The sequence below is a fragment of the Marmota monax genome, unplaced genomic scaffold (genome assembly GCF_021218885.2).
Source record: "Marmota monax isolate L192 unplaced genomic scaffold, Marmota_monax_Labrador192_F-V1.1 WCK01_AAM20220418_F8-fsc00052, whole genome shotgun sequence".
Classification (NCBI taxonomy): domain Eukaryota; kingdom Metazoa; phylum Chordata; class Mammalia; order Rodentia; family Sciuridae; genus Marmota; species Marmota monax.
Genome location: NW_026693473.1, coordinates 5,170,350 through 5,196,620, shown reverse-complemented (window position 1 = coordinate 5,196,620; position 26,271 = coordinate 5,170,350). Strand labels below are relative to the sequence as shown.

At 43.2% G+C, this 26,271-nt stretch overlaps 1 protein-coding gene across 21 annotated transcripts in view; it reads right to left on the bottom strand.

Moving 5' to 3' along the window:
* The window catches only part of Kalrn (kalirin RhoGEF kinase), a 636,773-nt gene that overhangs the window by 531,848 nt on the left and 78,654 nt on the right, over positions 1 to 26,271 (bottom strand). The gene's annotated exons all lie outside the window — the stretch shown is intronic.

Below are 26,271 nucleotides of genomic sequence, written 5' to 3'. Positions count from 1 at the left end.
GGGTTATTAATGATGGTGGAATGTGATGATCATTATTATCCAAAGTACAGGTATGAATTCACAAATTGGTGTGAATATACTGTGTATACAGCCAGAGATATGAAAAATTGTGCTCTCTCTATATATAATAAGAATTGTAATGCATTCTGCTATCATATATAAATAAAAAAGAAAAGAAAAAAGAAAACCACCGCATATAAATAAGTAAATAAATAAAGGTCCATTGACAACTAAAAAAATATAAAAAAAGAAAAAGAAAACCACCTTGCAAATCCAAACCTTTTAAATGATAGCAAAATTGATAGCTTCTAATTGCCCAGAATATTCTTCTCTAAAATAAAATTTTGACCTTTTTATTCATTTAGAATATATACCTCACTTTCAGAAAAGAATTTGAAGCCATAGTCTTTTTAATGAACACACACATTAGAGGCTTTTTAGTTTTCACTGGAAGCTTTTAGAACATCAAAATTGTTCAATTTTGCTTGGTTTTTTACTCTTTTCCCCCATGTTAACATATGAATTTTTAATACCATTATTCTTGGCTAACACCCTGTAATGAAGATTAACAACCTTAATATTTATAAAACCAGCAAAGAAATTAGGCTGAGCAGAACACAGTCCCCCAAGTCAGGAACTGCGGAAGGCCTCAGCCAATGGCTGTGGTTGAGGCACAATGGCGGAGTGCTCACTGGAAAGGGAAGACTGGGAGCAATTATCTCAGTGATCCAAGCCAAGAAACACAGCCATGCTATTCAGGAAAAAGAGGGGACACGGAGACCAAGTCTGCTTCTAGTGAAAAGGAGCCTGGCTGGCCAGAAAAAGCTGATGCTTCCCCACCCTGATGTGTGTGCTGGCTTTCAGCCCCTGGAAGGCTTTTCCAGGGGCGGGATCATTCTCTTCCATGCCTCATAGCTTACAGTTTCCTAGATACTAATATCAGCTGAGTCTCATGCTAAGCCCAAAAGGATAATAGAGAAGGTTACTATTATTATTTTGGTGATGAAAGAGCTGAGGCTCAGACAATTAAAAGACTCCTTAAAGCCACACAGCCAGTAAGTCACACAAGGACAGATATATTGGGCCCAGTACTCTGTCCTCTGTGCCATAGGGTCTCCTGGCTTCTCTCCAAACCACTGATCGAGAATGAGAACACAATCTTAAGACTTAAAGAAAAATAGACATTATCATTATTATTATTATTATTAGATAGTGGGCAGCAGACCACTTAGAAACTGTGCCATAGTCCAAGGACAGTGGTCTACCTTTAGAATCATGCATCATGGAGGCACTTGGTGGGGGTTGCGGGTATTGTAGGAGACAGGATTGGGGATGATCAGTTGTTGAGTGGAGCAATGGTTTGAATGCCCCGATCTGACTACTACAGAAAGGTCATCAGTGGCAAAGGTGGAAACACCTACCATCAGAACAGGCTTTCCTACAGACAGGAAACTGACACCTTGAGACACAGAAGATACTGTGCTGAAAGCCACTCATGAACACAGTAGGCTTGGGTTCTGTTACAGATGGTTCACCATGTTGCCCACACTAAATGCCACAATGAGCACAGGCACTGCAATCCAGCAGACCTGGCTCTGAACCCCTTCTATGTTTCCCTTGATATGTGCCTCAGAACAAGTTACTTCTCCGCTCTAAGCATCAATTTCCTTGGCCATAAAATAGCAATGATAATACCTACCCATCAGAATCAATGTGAAAATTAATAAAATAATATATAAAGCTCCTGGCATAGAGCAAACAATAACTAAATTTTAGCCCTATCTCTATTCCCCAAATTAAAAGGAGAGGAGAGGGTTCTTTTTGTGAGCTTTTTAAAACACATGACATGAATAGTTTGTGTCTTCCTTGCCAACTAGAATGAAATAGAAACACAAATCATCTAAATTCATACCTTATAGGATAATCATTATGAATACATCATAACCTCACATGACCTAATTTAAGAACTTCTCCCTATTTTTCCTCCTTTTTCACCTGGAATTAATCTGATTAAGTCAATCCATGTTTCACTTCCTGAAATAGAAATTGCAATAAGCTCTTTAATTTAAATAATTGATTAATATAACAAAAAGTGTCATCTATAGTCAAAATCCACACCCACAATTTTCTCTAGGACCAATGTTGCCAAAAGCTGCCTGAAATAAAAGACAAGTGTCTGACTTTACAGTTAACTCCAGGTATTCCCCTGGACATACTCCACATATTATACAGAAAAGCTAAGAGAAGGGGTTTTATATCTGGTTTCTATCACTTTTTTAAAAAGTAAATGCAGTCTCAGAGATCTACAGGTATTCTTCCATGAGAATGTTCTGCTATTGCCTATAACTCTATGAACACCATAGTCTGGTCCATCTTCCCATTTGTCCTATTTCTGTCCATGGCTGCATGTGCTTAGAATTTCAGAAATAAGAAACTGGAAAAGACTTCCATTTACTGACCACGTGCTTCCAGATAGAGGGGATAACTCCCACACACATACACACACACTCAGTGGTTCTTCCATGCACCTGCCTGGGTTGCTGCCCTTGTGTCCTTCCCCCATTCACCAACCTGAGCTCTGCCCTAGAGCTTTAGGAAACAGATAAAATCTCATCCATCTTCACTCTTGATGCCCAACAATGTGGAAGGCAGCCATTATGTTTGTACACATATTTTATGCTTTGAATCAAACACTTATTGATAACCAACTATGTGTCTCATGCTGCTTTAAGTGCTAAGACAGGACTATCTATACAAGACTCTCTCACTAGTCCCTTAGAACTTCTAGATATAACCTGACCACCTGTTCCTCCTCCACATAGGTCATTAATGCTCTTCTTAAAATGTGATATCCAGAATATGGGAGCAACAATAAATGGGTGAGTCTGTGTTATATCTGCAGTGTCAATTTCTTAGTTTTGACACTATATTATAGTTGTGCTAGATGTTGACAGCAGGGGATGCTGGGTGAAGTGCACACAGGACCCCCCACCACCAACACCACCAACAAGTTTTTTTGGAACTTTCTACAAATCTGTAATTCTTTCAAAATTAAAAATAAAATAAAATAGATGGATGAGATGCTATTGATGAGAATTTCTGACAGGACAGCTCAACATCTAATGAAAGGACTGAACTAGGATGAGTCTATCCGTTCAAATGCTCAAAATAAGCAAGGGAAAACTGAAAGCTCAAACTCTGCCAATACCTCAGAGCAAACTTCTTCCTGGAAGCACAACATGGAGCTCCATGAATAGGAATCCATCTGCAGAGCCTATCCTTCATTCCAATTCTGGAAGGTCCAGATAGGTGGAGCCTTTCGCCTGTTACCTACCCCACCCCGCCACTACCTGCGGAGGCTGCACGGCAGGAAGAGGAAACCCCAGCAAGCTCTAGAATCCAACACATCTGCTTCTAAAATGCAGGCCTACTACTCACTAGCTGTGATAGCCTGGGCATATAATGTGCCCTCTTTAAGCCCCTGCAAAATGCAGATGACAACAGGCACTATTATTACAATACTGTAAGAGAAAAATGAAATTTAAAAATTATATAAAGCATGCTGGGAGAGCTCCAGCATCCACCAAAATGTTTGTGGCCTTCGACCCTTGTGTATGAATAAGGTCTAGGTTTCCAGGACACACTGTTACTCCCTGCCTAGTATTAGACAGATTGTCTCTCCTTTTCCCACCTTCTCTCCAGACTGCCAGGACATCTCTGATTTCCAAGTACCCCAGTCCAATTCTTCTCAAACAATCTGCAGCAAATAACTAGTTTGTTTTTCTGCTTTTTTTTAAATTGAAATTTTTCATAGACTAATACTTGAGGGAAAATAAAAAATATATTACTAGAGAAGTACAATTTTTAAAATAAAATATAAACTCTAATTTTTAAAATTTTTAGATGCAACAGACTTAAAATTACTCTGGCAAATTGTTGTGAAATTTCTAAATGCATCCTTTCCATTTCAGTCCTCCTCATTACTGACTGGCAACAAACAGTTGGAAGATTCATGCAATGGACCACACTATAAAAATGATGCTCAGTACCTCCTTTCTCCAAGCTCCTAACAACCTGATAGTCAGTAAAACCTTAACAACCAAGTACTTAAGGTCACCTTTTTTTTTTTTTCTTATTGATTGTAATTCTTCACTAGACTACATGCTGAGTTCTAGGATCATGTTCAGTGTACCTAGCACAGGACCAGATGCTTCATGGGGGCTTAATTCCTTGCTGATAATCTAAGTATTTAAACAGGCATGTTATTTACTTTCACCTTTTCAAGACTTAGACAACTTGATCTCACATTTGTAAAAATCTGCCTGAGCATCCCTCCTTGTTTGGTGACCCTTCTCCTTCTGTGTCTTTTTCACTAACTACTTCATCTCCATGTAACTGAAATACAGAAGATAATAGTCATTGTTTTCCTTCTACTGATGGAAAATATAGGACAAACTGCAGAAAGTTCCATTCATCAGAAAAGTTGGCTTCTGGCTCACCAGATACACATTCAAGGAAATGGAGTGCTTCTATTAATTTACTTCCTAGGGATACTGTTAGTCTCATCTCTGTCCCTCTAATGCTGGGCACATGATAGCTGCTCAATAGCACCTGTGTGAAGTGGGCATAGAGTGCCAGCTATGTCATAGTGACTATAAGTCACATCTTTGGTCACGTCACTCAGAAAGTAAGGGCAGCTACGTTCAGAATGGGGCAATAAGTGGCACTGTCAAATAAAGGAGTTGCAGGGATAACTTAGACAAGTGGTTGTCTACCCTGGATGAACAAAAGAATTACTTGAGGAACTTTAAAAAAAAATACTCATGCCTGTACCTCAAATCCAGAAGTTTTTTTTTTTTTTTTTAATGTAATCAGTCTGGGGTGAAGCCCAGGTGTCAATATCTTTCATGTTTCATAGATAATTCCAAAGTATAGCCAGGATGAGAAACCACTGATCTAAGAGACCCTCTCCACCATACTGGTACTTAGCAGAGTTCCTTAAATCTCTATTGAGTAGATAAATGGGTGGAAGAAGCCTATGCAAATGTCAAGATGGTCTTCACTCATGTCTAATCAGACCTCTCACCTCCAGCTGCTGTGCATCTTCTCCCAAGAGCCCGTCTTAAGCTCTAGCCAGCAAGCAGCCCCCTTCCATCCTCTTGCCCATAACAGGAGGGCTTTCTTCTCTCCCAGAACACTGGTCCCTAGGAAAGCACTAACTTAGCTCATCCTCACCTTCCTCAGGCAAGAAATTCTTGGGCTTTCTTGAATACACACCCAGAGGGCCCCACAAATCCCATAGGCCTCAACTCACACAGGATGGAGACACTTTATCTCATCTATTTTGTGTTTATTTGATGGTTGCTCTTCAATTGTTTTTCGGGTAGTCCATGAGTCAAGGATGCTATCTCAGACTGCAGACTTCCAGAGGACAGAGGCCTCAGCACACCACATACGACGTGACTGGTTTGTGAAAAGTCTGGTAAATGAATGTTGTGTGGGTAATGCTGAAGGAAACAGGGACAGAGAAGGCAAAGAAGGGGTGGACATGAGGAGAAGGTGACATTCAGGCCTAGAAGAGATGCCGGCTGCCCAATGCAGCCAGGTACAGGTGACACACAGGATTGGGCAGTATCCACAACTTGGTCCCAAGGGGCTGGAAAGGCTTAGCTGAGCTCCTATTTGCTGTCAGGAATATGTGCTTGGGGCTGCCATGGCTTCTGACCTTTGGCTGCTCCCTTGGCAGCTGCTGCTATTTTTAGCTGCCCAGCGCCCTGCCCCTCTCCAGCTTTTTTCCATGACCCCTAGGAGCAGCTGAACTTGTCATTCTCCCTCAGCACCCTGGACTTCCCACTCCTTGAGGCACATACTGAGTGCATTTGGGATGCTATGCTGGGATGTTTGGAAGGAGATGAACACAGGGTAGCTGGACAGTCAGTTGTGAATTCTGATGCTTATTTTTATAAGCCAGAAAAAAGGAAATACATTAGGTCCAGGGAAAGAACTCCCAGAACGGACCCTTCTCAGGTCTCTCCTTCCTGACCATCTAATAGCTTCTAATTGTTCAGATGAGTCTGTTCTACAATAGAAAATTGCTTTTTTATTTCTTTAGGATATATGTCCTACTTTTAAAAACAAATTGGAAGCTATGGTCTTACTTATCGAAAAGTACACATTAGAGCTTTTTTAGTCTTCACTGGAAGGTTTTAGATATCAAAATTGCTACGATTCTCTTGGTTTACCTTTATTTTGTTTTCCTGGTCTACCTGTATATTGATGTTCTCCCATCACTAGCATTAACAGGAATTTTCTGGGATATTTCTATCTTCCCACTTAAAGGGGAAAAGGAAACACATAATTTGGGTACCTTAGTTTCCTGGCAGTCTGGAAGGTTTTACTTGTAGTTTTCCTCCTGAAATTCTTACAACCCATGAGCTAAGTTAAGGGACCATCCAGGATCACATAGCTTATAGGCAGCAAAGCTGGGATTCAAACCTGGCTTCTGACTTCAAAGCTCAGAGGTTCATCTTTCCCTGGAAATAAGCCTTATACTCCTACCACCAAAGGAGTAACCTGCCCAGCCTTTTAGACTATGATCTTTCCAAGGCAGCAATTGTGAATCCAGGTTAGACTGGAACTTCCCAAGGAACTCTACAGACTGTGTGGATTGCGTGAACCACCAGAAAGAAAAGAACACGTTCCCTCAACAACCATGTAGCCTTGATATGTAAAAAAAGATGTGTCCTTTGATACCAGAGGTCCAAGAAGGACCTTGACTCAGGACAAGTGGTGTGTCCTTGGCATTCATGACAGAAAATAATTATAGCATGCACCTATCAGAGACCAAGGTTTATTTAGGAAAGCAGAAACAGACTCAAGGGAGAATGTGGGCTATCTCAAGAATGAGAAACTTTGGGGATAATGCAAGGAATACACTTTGAAGGGAGAATGCAGGCCATCTCCAGAGAGAGAGGCCACAACCCCTTCACATGGAGTGTTAATTGAGGGACAGTAGCTAGGGGCTGACCTAGAGGTGGAATCGGCAGTTACACAATTTTGTGCCAGTTTTTCCATGCTTTCACATTGCCTTCATGTTTCTTTTGCAGGCAAGGTCATGGGTCAAGGGTGCTGGCTAAGAACATGGGTTGGGTTGCTCACTAATGCTTGTTTTGTATTTCAAAGGTTCATGGGCATTTCCTGCATTCCAATGGCTCCTGGGGCTTCTCTTTTGAGATTCAGTCTGTCTTTTTCTGTGTTCTTAAATTTCTCTCTCATTCTTGGTACATCAGTTTCATAGGTGGCTGGGGAAAGGGAGGTGGGAGGCAACCAGCCTACAGACATGAGTTATAGACCATCCCAGAGTCTGTAATAACATTTCCCATTCCCAGAAGCACCTCTCAACTGTCGGGATTCCAAGAAAATGATTGATTGATTCATTCATTCATCATCTGATTGACATTTCATTGTATACCTACTATGTGTTTAGTACTGAGACTTATACTAGGCACTGATGATAGAAAAGCAAACAAAGGATTCTGTTTTTGTCCTTATAAAGCCAGCTGCTATGGGGGAACAATGTGGGGTTCAGAAGCATCTGTGTGGTAATGGAACCTCCTGACATACTACCTTAAATTTAGAGCTGAGGCATTTTTGTGGGAGGAAGACAAGAAGAAGGAGGAGTAAAGGAAACCAAATTCGTTGCTATGCAACCATGATGATTTATTCTTAGCCAGAGCAGGGAGAGCAGCATGGTGCAGGGAGTGGGTGGGGGGTGGAGACGGAAATGGGGGAGCCCGGAGGAGGACAGAGTGGGAGGCAAAGTGGTGCACAGCAGCAGCAAGGCTACACACACAGGCCTCACCCCATGGGGCCCTCACAAATGGATGCTCCACAGTATTGTGCTCTCCAGAGGCAGCAAGAATATTGTGGGAACAGCCCCAGGAACTGCTGAAAAACCCTTGCTCTGGGGTCTGAAATTAACCTTCAGGTATTATAACCATACCTGTACTGAATACCAAAAAGGGACAAAGAATAGCATAAAGACTGGACATAATAGTCCACCAGGGGAGGAGGACTCACACACATAGACACAGCTGACCACCAAATACCTCTTAAGCATCTCATCCATGTTCATTCAGCATCCTGCAGGATGCCAGGGAGTGGTGACAGTCCCCTCTCCCTTTGGAGGAGCACATGTGTTGGTGGTCTGAAGGGGACAGCCTGGGCACTGACAAATGCCTGCCTGAGACCCAAGTCTCCTTGTGAGACAGGGCTCAGCACCTGCCCACTCTGGAAAGCCCGTGGCAAGTTGTTCCACATTTCTGGACCTCAGATCCCTAAATTGGGAGAACTACACTAAGCAAAACTTCCAGTTCCCACGTGTGATATCCTTGGCATTACACCTGCTGTGAGTTTTCAGTGAGGACAGAGTTGAATATCAAGTGGAAGAAACGCATGGAAGAGGGAGGGTTGAAAATAAGGTACGATGTGGGACACGTAATGAGACTAATATTTGTTGTATCTTTACCTAGTGATAAAGAATAGATTCCCAATTTTCAGAGTTCAAAAAGTCAAGCCTCAGGAAGGCTAAGTAACTTGCTCAAAGTCACACAGCAAGACTAAAATTCAAACCCAATGCCACCTGGCTCAGATACTGTACTTTCCACAGGCCTACACTGGTTCTGTGAGGTGGAGAGACTGGGAGGGTAAAGGGAGTATAAGGAGATTAGAGTAAGCAGACGGGGGCTAGATAGCCAGGACTAACAAAAGAGGGGGAAGTTCCTGGGGTGCGGACTGGCTGTGACCCAAAGGAGGGCGTGATAAGTAAAAAGAATGAGAACCAGGCCCCAACACTCACTCACACCCTTTATGGTGCTAAGCACTACAGAAAAGACAAAGGTAAACAAAACAGTCCTTGCTCTGAACTAATTTGCAACCAGGGAGATAAAATGTGAAAATTAATTATTAAAATTAAATCTATCAACAACTAAAAAATATATATGAAAATAAATAAATCATAGTACAGTTTAAATAGGTAAATGGTTGCTTTGGAATGTAGTGGCCACAAAGGATTCTGTAGAAGAAGGGAATTGGATCTGGGCTTACAGGATTTGGGTAGAGGACAGGCAGGGAGGAACAAAGAGAGGTGAGGACATTTGGGGAAGGAAAAAAATCTCATCTAGAATAGAAAACACAGAAATATGCCCTGTGGAAGACAACTTATGGAGAACAAAGAGCTGATGAGAAACAGTGTAGGAAAGCTGGGTTGGGCAGGAGTAGAGAGCCCTGGTTGATGGGTGAGGTCTCTGATCTTTAGCCAGAGGTTATGAAAATCCACTGACTGAGTTGAGCCAAGGAGAGAGATGGTTAAAAAGGGTTGAAATAAAGGAAATCAGCAGTACTCAGGGAATAACAAGCAAGTGTAGGGTGAGGACAATCTGAACTAGGGGATGCCCCAGGGATGGTGAGGACAGCATGGTTCCTGGGTACAATAAGGACAAAAACAGACAAGTCCGGGTGCCTGGGGAGCTGGAGAAGGCCCAAATTAACCCGAGCCTCAAACCAAGAGAGTGATGATGCCACACTCAGAACTGCAGAGGCCCAGGAGGAAAAATGGAGGAGAAGGTAGTCATGAGGTATATTAGCTCTATTTTAAGGTTCTCTAGACCTCTAAATGAAATGACCATGAATCATAAGCTCAAGATCAAGAACCAAAGCTGGAGGAAGAGAAGACAGGGTCACCATCCTGTCTTCCGCTTTTCTTCAAATCCCTGGAAAAGGTAGGACAGCTTGGGAACTATATGTCCCTGTGAAAGAAGTCACAAGGAAGATGGAAACAGAATCCCAGAAACAACGCTGATCCATTCCCATCAATAGAGTGAGTGGGGCATTCAGACAGTTAAACCTGGAAGATCTGCATCCCCTGCCCTCTCCAGACAACAGTTTTTCTGCACTCTAGGTCATCCACCTTCACCAGGGACAGAAATCACAGGGGACCTGGCCCAGCACCTTGGTACAGAGGATAGGGGTAAGATTCTGGAGCCAGAAAGACCTGGGCAGAAATATGAGTATGAGCGAACTACCCACCTTTCCCAATAACAAATAAGGGTCAAATATCTGGTCAGTGCAGGCCTAAGGACAGCCTCAGTTAGTGTTACTTACCTCCCGCCCCACCCAGAGAAGGATTTTCCATTACTATTCAGTTCTCACTGACAGAGTTGCTCCATCAACATCTGCTCAGAAGGCCAGTTATACTCTCTGGGGTAGTGCAAAAAATAAGGACATTTCCCCTTCCATTTGTTAAATGTTGATCATGTTTCCCCTGAAGCTGGGTTTGGGGCACCTTGAACTGAATTCACTCCTCAAGTTAAGGACTGACAAGAATAGAAAAGAGCTCTTCTGTAAATGCTGCCTATGGCCCCCAAATATCACCTCTACTTGTCTGTTAGTGGCAGCTATAATTATACTATCAGAGATTTACCTCTTTAGTTTAACATGTTTCTTTTAAATTATAAATTACTTTATGAGAAATTACTTATGGAGCTCTTACCAATCCTGAGTACAAGAGTACATAATAGTTTATCAGCTGCATGCAAAAGTAAGGGTTTTAATTCTGTAGAGAAAGAGGTGGAGGGCATTTTGGAGCCAGTTTCACTGGCTCTGTTTGGGTAGGCTACTGAAGTTAAGAGACCAGAGGGGCAAAGGAACCTAGAAAAGCAAGTTTCTCAGCTTCACCAGGGATCAGCTCTGCTCACCAGACAAAAGGGGTTACAGAAGAGATAACCCTGCTATGTGGAATGACCATGTGAAAATGTGGGACATTTGGGGAACAATGTGGAACTTGGAGCAGAGGGGGGACATCTGCAGAGAGCACTGCAAAGTACCACAGAAAAGCTGTTCCAATCTCCCATGGAGACAAAATAAGAGAGATCCAGATGCACCAGGAGAGACTGAGTCAGAAACCAGGAAGCACTTCCAGACGATGCAGAAACTTACCCGGTTGACTATCTAGACTTTCCTCCTGCCTCCACAGCCTCCTGAAAATTTTCCTTCAAAGATGACCATGATCTCTCAATCTCTAAACTGCAGTGTTGGACCTTACCCCCCATCCTTGGTTCCAATGCCCTCACTCCCTCAAAACCCCACATGGGGGAAGCCCCAGGTGCCCTGGCTTCCCTACTATGTCACTGACCCCTCTTGCCCTTCTCTTCACTGTGCTCTAAGGCTCTGCCTCTCTCCTCTCTGTCCCTAACAAGGAAAAGGGCCCACTGTCCTGTGGTCCTCAGCAAGCAAGGGGGCGTGGTTCAGAAGAGTCTCTGCCACACAGAGCAGACGCATAATGAATTGCAGATGAAATAAAGAAAGCTAATGCATTCATCTGCTGGCCCCAGTGTGACTCAAGAGGATCACACCACAGGAAGCCACAAAAAGCACTGTGCTTCATTCTGTTTCTGAAGAAGCTTCACTTACTCCATGCATAAGCCCTGACTCTGACACACGCACCCGCTCAGCATGTTTTCTCCAAAGAACAACTCAAAGGGAGTATTGCCAACCTCTGAGTTCCTCTGCCTCCTCATTAAGCGGCTCTTTCATATCCAAGGAGTATGGTTCTCACAAAGAAAAAGGGATAGGAAGTGGGCACCATGGATGGTACCTGAGAAGAGGGAGCGCTCTTCTCAGCCACAAAGCTGCCCCAACCTTCTTCCACAGGCCCTCCTGCATCCCCCAGACTCCCCTTCCTTGCACTCTTACAGCTGCCTTTGCAAGGGACTCTTTCTGTCACCTTGTATCTGCACTAGAGGGTCCATGACAGACATATATATGAACAACATCAGAGAATACCATAGTCCCAAACTCTGGGCTCCCTCTTGTTGACATCTTTCCTTTCCCTGAGAGAAGTGCCAGCAGGTGAATACCATGCTCTCCCCAGTGAGCAGGATGCCCTCTGAGGAACTAAGCCAAGACTAGGAGTCACAGGTTCAGACCCCAACTCTTCCTCCCTTGACCCACCACCTCCCATCAGCATTGAAGAAAAATACTGCCCACACAGATATGCCAGTTCATGCTGGTGGCTGAGTGGCACATGAGAAGAGCCAAAGGCCTCAGGAACCTCACAGAAGGGGGAGATGAGAATGCAAAAGGAAGGTCAGAGGGAAAGGCGACAGAGGAGGGAAAGAACCTGAAGGAATCCTTTCAGACCTCGGTAACTATCTCATATCCGGCCCCACTCATCCTTTTAATCTTTGGCCTGACACTAGTCGTTGATTGAGATTCACCTTTTGATCTGCTTCTCTATCTCTGTCCATTGAGTGTGAAATGCTGAGATATATCAGATATCCTGAGCACCAGGACCCATGCAAGAAAGTTGCCAGGGCAACAGAATGCTCTTCTTGGCACAAATATTCATAGGTGATTCCACTGATAGAGCAGGAAGCTCAGACAACCTCCCCTCCTCCTCCTAGAGTCAGATCTGGCTGACATCACACTTGGAGAGCCATGAATGGTTTTGACAGGGGGAGTGGAAAAGACCAGCAAAGTTGCTGTCTTCAAGGTGAACCAGCAGAGAGAGAGGATTTTGCAGTTCTGATTAAATGTTTAGCTTCCACCAAGCCCAGCGGTGGGGGTGGGAGCACAGGAAGACTGTGAGAGGGCAGAAATGGCATTGATTGTGGGAAAGGATGCCTGACACCACAGTGCCAGGACAGGGCACTCAGGACAGGCCCTGTAAACTGAGATACTAGCCTGTTGGGGCTAGTGGGAGTGTCCAGAAAGAGCTTTAGGCTCTGGCCAGGGTCGTTTTGATCTCCCTGATTGTCCATACTTCCTCCCGGCCCCACAAAAAGATAAACTGCACACAGGACTCTGAGGATCAGGCCTCCACTCTCTGTGCTGTCCAGGGAAGACTATGCCCTTCACCCCTGCCATCTCAGCCATCCCCCTGAATCCAACCTATGCCCAGAACATCATTTTCAGCCCTTTCCTTTCTCTAGACCTTAGTCTTCCCTAAAAGGGAGAAGATTTCCTTCTCTTCTTCCAACCTGTAATATTTCTGGAAAGGGTAAAAATAACATGTAATTTGCCTGTGAGGTCTCCTTGAAGAAGCTCTTTTATAAAGTTATTACCAGCAACCCCATTGCCAGGAGGCCTGTGTCCTCAGGGCGGTCCCCAGCCATCCCATCTCTCATAGCTTGGGACTAGGATGGGACAATAATCCTGGACAGGGCATCTTATATTCACTTCCCCTTCTCTTCCACCTCCTTACCATCCTCCCCTAAATACTCTATCATATCCAGCATGAGCTCTTCCTTGTGGGGAGCCTACACCACTTCCCTGTACATCTCATACTCCTCCTGTAGACTGTGGACTCATTCTTCCTGAAGCCTTCCCCACCATACAGCCAGAAGGACTCTTGTCCTACTCTGGAAGTCCTGCTATCTGCACATATCATTCAGCACTTACCTCACTCTGCATTTTAACATTGACCAATTTGTTGGCAGCCCCACAGCATCTAGAACAGTATTGTGCACATAGTGAACACTTAAATGAATGTCTCTTTTTTAGTTTTTTTTTTTTTAATTATTATTCATTGTTCAACCATGAATAAAATGACTCAAGTATCTGGTTGCTCAGGCACATCCCTCTGGGGGGGGGGAGGCAATGTCCCCACATCCTCTGTCTCTTCCCCCAAGCACACCATTCCTGCCCTGCCCTGAGCATTCTTTCCAGCTGCCCAAACTCTCACAGTTGCTCTACCTCACAGACCCTTTCCCCTACTTAGCTAGGATACCTCAGGACCTTGTTCCTACCTCTGATGTCACTAAGTTACATTTCCACCCCTAGCTTCTCCTGGATTTCCTGTGGGGCACAAACAAGGTGTGACTTCAAAAAGCTGGATCCCCAGCTTTGTATCACATTCTGGGATATGCACATCCATGACCATCTTTCCCCAGGTCACACCCTGTACCATTAGTCTGTGCCCTAGGGTAGGACTGTATAATCTCCTGGCTGCCTTGAACCTCTACCCAGAATTTCTGGGTCTGTAACATGCACTAGGCTTGCTGGAAGGAAAAGGTATTGTCTCTCCTTATGAGGAGGCTCTAGAGACCAACAAACTCTATGCTCCTCCCAGAGGTTAGGTAGGTAACCCACTTCACCTCCCAGGCTCCCTGAGCCGGCCTAATTTGTGACTGGTGGGAAGGGGGCTTTGCTACCAGTAAGCTAGATACATTTCAGATTCTGATTCCACTCACTAGATGAACTTGGCAATTTGTTGAAACTCAGCAATTGTTAAGTGCCTACTCTTGTTCTAAAGGTATCAGAGGTTATCTTAGTGAGGTCCCCAGACCAGCAGCATCAGAAGACCTGGGAACTTATGAAAAGTGAAAATTCTTGTGCCCACCCCAGAGATCTGCTAAATCAGAGTTTGAGGGTAAAGCCAGAAACCCTCAAAACTTCAAGTGTTTCTGATGCATGCTCAAGTTTGAGGACCACTGATTTAGCACCTGAACACACACACACACACACACACACACACAGAGAGAGAGAGAGAGAGAGAGAAAACTCACAATCTAAAACAGCAGTTTAAGGCTGAGTATAACTCTCGTTGGTAGAACACTTGCCTGAGCATATTCTTTCTAGCTGCCCAAACTCTCACAGTTGCTCTACCTCACAGACCCTTTCCCCTACTTTGCTAGGATAGCTCAGGACCCTGGCTTCTATCCCCAGTACCACAGAAAAGAAAAGAAATTAAGCACAACAAAAGTTGTTTGCCTTGTCTGCATGTTAAAATCACCTGGGGAGCTTTGAAAATTATCCCAATGTAAGGCCCATCCCACTAATTCAAACCTCTGGGAGTGGGCACACCATTGTAAGGCACCATGTTTAGGATTGAGTGTGGTAGGAAGGTTCCTCTCCCATGGGGAGGAGATCAGGCCAGTGCTTCACCAGCCCTGCCTCCTTGTTCTCATCTGAAAAATGGGAAGTGTTAACATCCCTTTTAAAAGACTCTCAAGTATTTCACAAGATGATGCATGGAAATGCCAGGTGTGTAACCGATGCTCGGTCTCCATCAGCTCCCTTCCTTCCAGTCTTCTGCCCTTGTTGACTCTGACCTGAGCAGCTAGGCTGATTTATTCACAATGCCCACTAATCCAGTCCATCGAAGACCCCTCTCTCACCAAGAATAAACCTCCTGGGTGTTCACAGCTGGGGGCTAGAGTTCTCAGCTGCTGTCTTAACAATCCTACTGTCCTGGGCCACTGTTCTGAAAAATACGCTGGGACCTTGGGAACCAGACTGTCCCCAGGGACAGTTCACTGTGTAAGCTCCAGCCCTCAAACATCCTCAATCTTTCAAAGAGCACCTCTTTAAAACAACTTGATAAAGGCCACTGCAATTTCACTAGGAACATGTTGTCCTATCCCTGCCCCGTCTCCTACTCTGCCTGTGTTCCAGGCAAGTCCACTAGCTCGGGGTGCGATCTCCCAGCGTTGGGCAGCCCTCTCTGGCGCAGAATTATTCACTATTCAATCTCCCTTCCCCGAAATATCTGAAAATTAAGGGACTTGGCAATAACTCAAATTCATCTACCTCCTCCCTCACCATAAAGCACAGGAGTAGGTCAACAATCACAGAGAAGGCCCTGGGAAGCCCCCACAGTATCACTGAAGGAGAGGCAGCCCCTGTGGCCTGCTGAATTGAACACAGAAATGAAGGCTTCCTTGTAGTTGCCTGCTGGGGCTCTATGCATATCTCAGCAGACACTAAAAACATATTTGGTTTCCTCTTGAGAACAGCCTTCACTGTCATTTAAAAAAAAACAAACAAGCAAACTATGTCATTGTTTTATAGGCAAACCTTTGTTTCTTTTTATTTGTTTGTTTGTTGTTTTGTTTTTCTACTAAAACACTATCATTCAGCTTGCCCAGATTTGGTTCCCTTTCTCCCAGACTTTCCCAAATGAAGGTGGACTATTTCCAAATATCAAATTAGCATTCAAAGAAGAAAGTTTTGTTACCATTAAGGATAATTTTTTAAATTTAAATTAAAACAAAAACAACAATAACAACCCTGCACCACCAGATTGAAAACAGTTCCCAGAAGGCAGATCCCACCAGCCAGCAGAATGTAGGTGGCATCCCTGGAATTAGTCCCCCTGGGAGTAGTCCCCCTTCTTAGGTAGTGGTCCGTGAAACAGCCATATCTTCATCTACTAGGTGCAGTGGAAACCAAACTCCCACGCCAAATTTGGAGGTGGGAGAGAAGCCAGAGAGGAGAATGGATTTGGTTTTTGAGAAAAGAGTTTAGTCACCCCAGCAGCAGGAACCAGGACAATTCTCCAAAGAGGACTTCCAGGGGAGAAACAGTATCTTCAGAAGCCAAGAACAGGCCTGGCCTTTGACCAACAGAACTCTCACAGGAGAATTTAGAATATTAGGAGCAAAAGTCCCTGCCGAAACAGACAGGCAGGAACAGAAAAAATACAAGCACTATGAAGTTTGTTCCCAAGTCTCTGAGCTACAAGGTCCCCATTCCTTCTTAGACATCACAAAGTCACCTCCCCTGACTCCATCGCCCCTCCTCTTCCTTTCCCAAATCCTTCCTCGTGTGGAATAAGACCTTTGCCCAGGCTGGCCAGAGGAGAATATATTTCCTCCTGGGCTCTGCATTTTCATTCAGCTTTAAGAAGCTCAGGCAAGAAGCCAGAGAAAGAGAGAGAGAGGAGGAATGAGAATTTCAGATGGCACCTAAGCGCTCACCTCCTAGTGCTGGAGGCTCCCTCCCTGGATTTCTCCTCCTTGTGCCAGAATCCTCACTGGCTCAGGTTCTACACCCTGGGTTCTGGAAGCAGTGAATGAGCTGCCCTCCCAACCCTTAGGGGAAAAATGAAGATTACCAGTGCACAGCTTTGCCCATCAAGGCATGTCAGGCTGGAGCTCTAACAGGGTACAGAGAGGCTGGAGGGAAATGGTTTTGAAATCCAGGTGGCATTTCAGACATCTGCACTAATAATGCAGACAGACAGTGGGTCATCAAAATGACGGATAATCAATAATTCAGAATAATGGATATTATTGGTTAGGAAACAACAAGATTTTTGACAGCAGTTGACTTCTTGAGGATCTATTTGTTCAAAAATGAATTTGCATAACCTGAAAATGAAAACTAAGAGTGGTAGAAAACAGCCACAAGAAAAGAGAAAGCCTGTTTGGGATTTAAAATGGACAGCTAGTGCTCCTGGGTAGGGTTTGAGTCCCTCATTCAAACAAAACTGCCTGAGTACAACAACTGTGAATTTTAGGGATTTTCTTAGAAGCACCCTGATGTGAATGAGCTACACACAGTTCTGCTCATAAGCATCTATAGTCCTCAAATTTACAACTCATAGTTTGTAGGTTGGCTTTCTCAATGTCAAATATAAATGACTGAGAATAACTCCATAGTTTTTCTGGATTATAAAGCTGTTTCTGTCCCTGTTCATGGATATAACCAAGTCAACAGGACAACTGGCACTGGGGAGTAGAGGAGAAAGGGACAGGGAACAGGCACCTGAGACTCAGACCCATAAGTTGTCTCTAGACCTCAGAATTCTCCAGGACCAGTTGAAGAGGGCAGAGGCAACATATAAGCAGGAGGCACGTGGAAACACTGCAGTACCATTGCCAGGGCCGCCCACATGAAGAAATTTCTTGGATTACAATGTTCCCCTCCACCATGCTCACTTTTCCAGATTTTTTTAGGGAGACTGAATCAAATTTTCTCAGGGCTCTGTAGGCTTATCCCATCCTGAGGAACCACCTACTTCTTGATGCCTGGTTTACATTTTTATTGTGGCTTTCTTGAGTCCTTGTATTATCAACTCAGAGAGAATAACTTCCCTCCAGATGGGGCAAAAGGGGAACTGCCACCCCTGAATTGCCTATTAGTACAATAGAATTGGGCTGAGACTTCTTTCTCAGTTCAGGAGTTTCATCTTAGACCTGGGTCTTTCTCTGAGTTTATAGCTAAATGATCTTTACAGGAAACCCATCTTTTTCAGGGACAAACGTCTTTCATTATACCTAAAATAACAAATGGAGAGAGGGACCAAAAAAAAAAAAAAAACAGCCACTAGTTACAAGCACACATTAATTGAAAGCATCTATGTCTTAACATTCCAGTCATCTGGTTTTCTATGTTTGTGAACTGATCTGATTCCACTGATAAGTGTGACTACAGGTGTAATAGATAACTCTGAGAAAAGTCAGAGCATGACACATCAACAAGAAGTGCTTCCTGAGGACAGGATGTTGATCTTGGTCATTGCTGTCTCCCTGGCACCTACCATAGACCTGACACACACAAAAGCACTTAATAAATATCAACTGAGGGAACCAAGTAATAATTGAGTAATTTAAAACATTGTACACATCAAACATAAATTTCTTAAGGGACACAAAATAAGGCAGAGGGTTAGCCTATTAAACTGTAGAAAGAGAGTAATAAAGTAAATGAAGCAAAAGAGGAAGAAAAAAATTAAGGAGACATAAGGATCAACCAAAAAGTATAACACATTGCCAAAAAAGACAGGGATAATAATAACTGTTGCCCTCGATTATCTGAAAGACTTCAAGTAGGAATGAAATTATATGGCTCTATATTACTCTAGGGAGTTGAACTAACAGTAACACGTCTAAATTAAAGACAGATTTCAATTGCATAAAATAATTTACTAATAATTAGATCTGTCCAACAATAAAATGAGTTGTCTCGTGGGGTTATAAGCACCTATCACAGAAAATATGAATTACTATCACTCAGATATCATCTAGAGGCAAATTATGCCTCAAGTGGGAAGTTAAATTAAATAGACTCCAACATCTCATCCACAACTAAGTTTCAACTAATCTAGAACTCAGTGACCAAGGCTGGATAATTAAGCAAGATAGATAGCCTAGAAGAGGAGAGTTTGGGGTCACATTGAGAAGGCAGTAACATTTAGAACCATGAATACATATTGGAGTGCAGGGCCCAAAAAACTCACTAAGGGGATGGGGATAAGAAAAATCACTCAGTACCATCATGTCAGGGAAGCCTTCCTAAATTGATAAATAATCCTAACCAGGATCAACTAAAATGAGGGGGAAAAAAGTCTTATCAAACATTTAGTAAGTTGATGTAATATGAAGAGGCCATAGAGTTGGAAATGAAAAGAAGCCAACAACAAGGCTAGTCTAGCCCACAAATCTGTAACCAATTTGAAAGTTGCAAATGGTAGTCTCTGAGCTGCCACCATAAAAGTACCCATCCCGGCAGTCTTTGACTCTTGTCATTACCTAACCAGGGGTCATTATTTTATGAATCCTATATTGTAGTTGAGCCAGAAAGGGAACAGCACCTTCTTTCATTTTACTTGGATAATGGCCAAATACAAGTCACTTTACTATGACTTAAAGAGTATTGTGCCCATCTGTTCACAATCGATGGGAATAATTGAGGGTTGGAATGTGCCAAGCACTCTTGGACAATCCTGCAGAAGAGGGCTGGGGGCTTACTTGGCCATTTGCCACATGACAATGATTCCTTCATCTATGAACATATGGACTTGATGAAACTGTCACTTGGAGAACATGGTACAGCAGGGTTTGAGCCATTCCATTTCCACAAGAATATTTATGTAAGTTATAGCAAGGGAGTAGCCTTTATATCTTGTGTTATGTCATGAAAATTCTTGCAAGCATGCAACTTTGGGCTCCCTCTTTTAGGAGAATCTAGCTTTGTGTCCCAAATTAGGAAGGGCTAATTAGATATCATTCCTATCCACCATCTTGGGTTGAAAAAAAGGTGGCAAATCACCACAAAGCAAAGAAGTGGCCAAGGGATGTCGTGAGACAAATCTCCACTGTCAGCCTCTCCTAAGATGAAGCAGTGGTGGGGTGCAGGAAGGGGTCTCACATATTTGCTCAGACTTTGCAAATAGTTCAGTGGTTGGAGATACCCCTCACTAACACTGGCTGAGAAAATAGGTGAGGGTAATATTGTATTATTTCTTAATATAATTTTGAGGAAAACATAAAAGAACCTTGCTGGAAAATCCTCCTGATTGACTTATGTCTTTTGAAGTTCAGAAAATTTTCACTCACAATTCATTTTTTTAAGAGAGAACAGAATCATTAATTTGAGGTCTGGCAAAAATATAGAAGTGTCTAACAAGTCTTAGCCAGGAATTCCTAAAACCATGATCCTCTTTTATGCAATGTCTCTGCAGTGAATATCAAGGTAAATCAAGAAGACAGAAGAGATGCTGTCAAGGGCAACCTAGGGTCAGAAGAGAATGTTAGTGAGTATTGAGGGGTATTTTTGCCATTTCATTTTCCTTTATGCCTGTCTTAGGGAGTCAGGACCCAAACCAAGATGGTACCTCTATCTCACAGGGCCAGGACTGCTCAAAGTGGAAGCACCAGATCACCCCAGTCCTAATTAACCAGAAAAGGTGACAGCCTAGTTGTGAGTCATCCAAGATTTTGACTTCTCTTCTCTTGTGCTTTCCCCCTGATTTCAGGGGAATCAAGGGCTAGAAGTGGAGGAAATTACTCCAAGTCATTTGCTTTCTATGGGAAGGTGTATTGAAAGCATTTCTAGGAAGGGAGGATTACATTGTAAGTTAAAGCAAGGTGTTTGTATTTCCTCTGGACTCCCTCTGGTCTCCCTTGCATGCCCAGGAATAATTAAGAGAGGGCCTAACTCTAGTGTTTTCTAGCTCTTCCAGGAATGCTGCACATAGCCTCTGAGCACCATGTCACAGCTCCCTCCCCTTTTCATGAAGTTCAGGGTCACTAGCTTCTTGAATTCCTGTTTACTCGCTACACTGTGTTTGACCTTGTGCCTCCCCCTCCCTCAGACATTTCTGTCATCATGTTATTGCCATTTTGTGTCATGTCATGCATATCTGTCTGCTTTTATGATTAGGAACTGACAACATGAAATAACAAGGCAGAAACAGATGACTCACAATCCAAGGTCCTTGAGTCAAGGATCATTGCCAGCTGGACAGCCTTGGCAAATCTCTTCACGCATTTGAGCTTCAGTTTCCTCATCTATAAAAATGCCTGTCTGTCATGGAGGAACTTGCCTTCTGGGCAGTGAGACTGGATGAACCAGTGAAGCTTGCAGTGTTGATTGAAGCTCGGCACCACTCTGCTGCAATGGTGCCCTGATCTGCTCTCCTGTCCCATGTCTGGAGTTGTACAAGGTAGGCTGCAGGAGTCCCACCTATTTCACAAGGCTATTGAGGATTTCAAGTGAAATAAAACTGTGAATATATTTGTGAAACTGTAAAGCACCCTCTTGCTATTGTCGGTAGAGACCATGTCTCTTTTTACAATCCAGTATCTGAACTAGGATTGTGCCTACTCCGAAGCCCATCAATATTTGGTTTAAATGTCACTGAATGCCCCTCTTAACTACAGTGCAAGCTTTACCACATACTCGAAGTTAGGATCCCACACACATCATTAAAACGAGATATAGATAGATAGATAGATAGATAGATAGAGATTGAACTCAAGGGCACTTAACCACTAAGTCACATCCCCACCCTTTTTATATTTTACGGTGAAACAGAGTGTGAGTTGCTTGCTAATTTGCTGAGGCTGGCTTTGAACTTGCAATCCTCCTGCCTCAGCCTCCCAAGTGCTGGGATTACAGGTGTGTGCCACTGTACAGGACTCCCCGTTTCTCTTTAGCACCATCACCTGAGAACTTGCAAACAATCGTTATAGCCAAACTTCCTGGCACCACTCACCTTACTGTTTGTGAAGTGAAGGACTCAGAATTCTCTCTCAGTGGGACTTGTTCTTAGAGTCATAACTAAAATCTCTGATTGCTCAACAGGGAGCACCAGAAGAACCAAATGGAGAAGGATGCTTTGTGACATCTGAAGTCACTAATTGCCCATCCTCCCTACAACAATGTGCTGACAGGGTCCTGTCTTTCTCCCTGAGTGTCTGCTAACAGGCTTGCCTGTGATTAAGAACACTTATACTGATACTAACTGCTCTGCATCTTCAACAGCTGACACCTATAAGCAGCTCCTTTGTTTTACAACAAAGCATATTCAATAATTAATGGCTTTACGGAGAATTCCAGTCCACAGCCTCTTTCAAAAGGGCTCCAAAGGCATCCCTGGACTATAAAAATGCTTCAACTAGAAATAAATCACCATTTCTTGCACTTTATCATACAACCAGTTGACACCGGCCCCATAGTCAACCCTTCTCTAATGGTCTGATAAGAAGGTAAGAAATAGATGAATGCTCATGGTTGACTTGCGCAATATTTTACAAACATGAAAGAGAAATAAACATCAGAGTCCTGTGGAGGTGGCACATTGATTTCCCCTGAAGAACTCAGTATGCTTTCCCAGCTGTTACTCAAATTCTATCATATTTTAAGTATCTAACTTGAGTTTCATTTCTTCTGATCACTTCAGCTTATAAAAATACATTCACTCATTCATTCAGCATTTATTCACTGAGCATTTGCTGTGTACCAGGCATTGTGCTAGGTTCTGAGGATTGAACAACACAATGGTCGAAATCTCAATCTGGGGCTGGGGTGGTAGCTCAATGGTAGAGTGCTTGCCTAGCATGTGTGAGGCATTAGGTTCAATTCTCAGCACTGTTTATAAATGAATAAATAAAAATTAAAGGTCCATCAACAATTAAAAAAATATTTTTTAAAAAAATCTCAATCTGGTGGCTCCATCCTCTGATCTACCAATAGAAGTAGTGTTTATACCTGCTGGCAGGTATATACCCTCACATCATATACAGTCTTTCACCAATAGTCTTTCTCCAGAATTCATGTTTCTCTCCACCTTTCAAAATTATTATGAAGATGACTTTTGAAGCAGCTTAAGGGTAAAGCATTTCTGATTTCTTTTATAATCTGCTAAGAGAAGGTACTGAGTAAATGAATAGTAAGTATGTGGAAAGAAAAAAATACATATTTAATTTTTTCATAAGAACTGTCAGTCTCCTCAAAGGCAAGGATTTCTCTGTTTACATTTCTTTATTTTCTAGAGTACACAACACAGCACTGGGCATGTGGCTAATTCTCAGTACATACTTGATCAGACTCAGTGACACTATTAGAAATGTTAACATGGTTAATCACACTCTAGATTTAGAAAATGGGAAGTTTAAAGGCCAAGGAAAACAACTCAGTCCTGAGTGACAATCCCCCAAAACATGACTAGGCTTTATCCCTACCAGAGCACTATGTGTGTGAGGAAGGAACACCGTCATATTTCAAATCCGAGGGCTGATTAAGCCACCTATGCCCCTCAAGAAGAAAGCCAGAATGAAACTGGAGCAGCAAGCCTGACTTTGGACAACAAGACCACCTAAGGACACATCCATCATGTGACCCACACAGGATCTGCCTGCCCCAAGACCTTGAACCCAGGAGTCAGAGTCACCCATCCTATGAAGGAGACAGCTACAGCCAAAGCCAGTCCAGGAAAGCCACACACCCAGATGCCTTGCTGCCACTCATACTCACACATGCTGTCTTTTGGTTCAACCACTTGCAATACATCTTCTGGAACAGGCAGCTTTGTTCTGACAACAGAACCATAGCTAAGGAAGCCAGTGAACTGGAGCTTCTCTGTGGGGAGATGAGCCTATATCCTTTACAACCTTAGGTGGGATCCGGACTGATGATGCTCTTCCAATGCCCTTGGGCAACTGTGAGCCCTACCACCTATTCCACTGATGAGCACATTGTTAGCACTGGCAAGGCACACCCACCAGCATCTCAAGAGTGGCACTGGGGTGTTTGTATTCCCCTACAAAGGCATTAACCCAAGTCAAGATAGTTCTTGGATACATCAGGGTTTACCACTTGAAAATTCAGGAGACTTACCATGAAGCCCAACCTCCCCATTCCTCAAATCAGAAAGTACTCTAGGCCCTTCAAATTCAACATTAAATAACCAAATATATATATATATATATACACACACACACACACACACACACACCATTTTCTATCCCAGACACAATGCAAAACTCTGCTTCAGTCTTACCAGATCTGAGTGCTCTGATCCCGGCTCATGCTGGGTCAACCTGGAAGTATTGCTGCTTCCTTCCCCATCCTTGTGATCCAGGACAGATCCCAAACAAGTCGTTCTTGGAAGCCAGCAATGGCATTTAGTCATGCAAAGCAGTGAGCTGACTTCATTTCCCTCAATAAATATTTCATCAAGATTCAGAGAAATAAGAGAAATCTTATTCATGAGATTTATGTTTGTCTTAATGATTCACAGCATAATTTGTTCCAATAAAATATTTATTTTAATATCTTCTTGGGTCTGAAAACTTCTGCCCATTCATCAGTGACTGCTTGTTTCATGGGTCCTCTCAATAGATGTAAAGACACTGGGAATGGCCTCATTCTTCTCCAAAGTGTGAGTTTTTCCTTCCAGCTCTCTCTAAATGAGGAGCTTGGGCCACATCTATGCACCGCCTCGACACACACCCAGTGCTTTGCCATTGGAGTCAGTCAGTCTCCACTCTCTGTTGCCTCTCACCCTGCATTTCTCAACCCCATAAATATTTCTTAAAAATCTTACCTGCTCAGATACCTCTTTAGCACAAAGAGCCCCCGAGTGGCACTGCTGAAAGGTGATAAAACCTTTGGGAGGTAGGGCCTTGTGGGAGGTCCTTGGGTTGTTGAGAGGCTGCCCTTGAAGGGGAGATTTTGAGAGCCCAGCCTCTCCCTTTCTCATTGCTTCCTGACTTGTGATGCAATTAGTCAGCTCTGCCAAGCACTGCTGCATGCCCAAGGCAATGGGGTCACCCCAAAATGACTGGAACCTCCAGAACTGTAAGCTAAATAAAACTTTTCTCTTTAACCTTTCTTTTTTACATATTGCCTCAGGTGTTTCATTGAAGTGACAGAAAGCTGACTATTACACCCAGTCATAGAATCTCAGAGAAACTCTCCCTAGAGTAAGAGGGGGATAGGAAGAGAGCTGGGAACTCAATACAGCACGGTGAAAAGGAGAATGGAATGGGAATAAAGAGCTCTGAGCTCAAGTTTCAATGTCAACTAGTTTATAAATTGAGTCTCAAGGCCGTCACTTATCAGCCACTTCCCTCTTGTAAAATGAGGAAATCTATATTGTTGGAAAAATCAAATGAGATGATAGATATGCTTTATAAAGAATTATAACTACCTCCCAGCATTGCTGTGAAAATTAAATAAGAAGACATATTTCCAGTGTTTAGGAAAAACCTGGTGGATAATAAACATTCAAATAAGACATAGTTATAAAAATGAGAAATAAAATGTTTACTTTTATTAGAATTCAATGACTATTTATTTTAAACCTCACTCCCTGACTCATTTACATCTTGCCTAAGTGAACATTTGCCAATACTGCCATAAATATACAGGAGTCCCAGTAATACCCAGGGCCCATCTCACGGGTAGAGGGTTTCTGTAGAGGTGTGGTGCACTTGTAAACTGCTGACATTTCTCTTTCCCACAGAGATGGTGCAATCCTCACTCAGTTGCTAAAGGTTCTCTAGATCCTAAGAAAAGCATTCCTTGTTTACTTCACAGAGAATATACTAAAAGCCACCCTTCATTCCACCATCCCCAAGATCAGTCCCCTTCAAGTGGCAGCCACAGCCGTCTGCCATCTGTGGTCCCTGTGTGCTGTCCCCAACTGAGATTTCCACCATTCAGCCCTCCCAAAATCTGGTCCTGGCATAGATGGAAGTGTCTCTTGCCTCCCCTGACGGAATGTTTCTAGGACCTGAAAAATTCTGCAGTCAGCCTATAGGAAAGCCCTTTGCTCTGTTGCTAGCCCTCAAGGAAGCTTCCTGGATGATCCCCGAGAGGAGGTAGGATGAGTAGAATGAGAGGCTTCCCAAGAAGCTTGAAATCCAAAGGGATTTTACCTTTTGCAATAATTAAATGTCATTTCTACAATTTTAAAATCCCTGGCACTGTGAGAAAGATTTACTATGCTAAAGTAAAAAGGGCTTCTGAAAAGTAATTATAAAGGCTTATAAGTTAATAATGGCTTTGTACCTTGTATTACTAGAGCTAATTCCATTATCTGAGAAAACTAAAGACTAAATGTTGAGTAACTTGGTGAATGCCTCAACCCACAGTTCCTGAAGAGACAGTACCTATAACCCTCTTGGCTACCACATCAGGCTAAGTACTTCTCTCCTCCAGGAAGCCATCCCAGAATATCTCTCACCAAGTCTGAGTCAC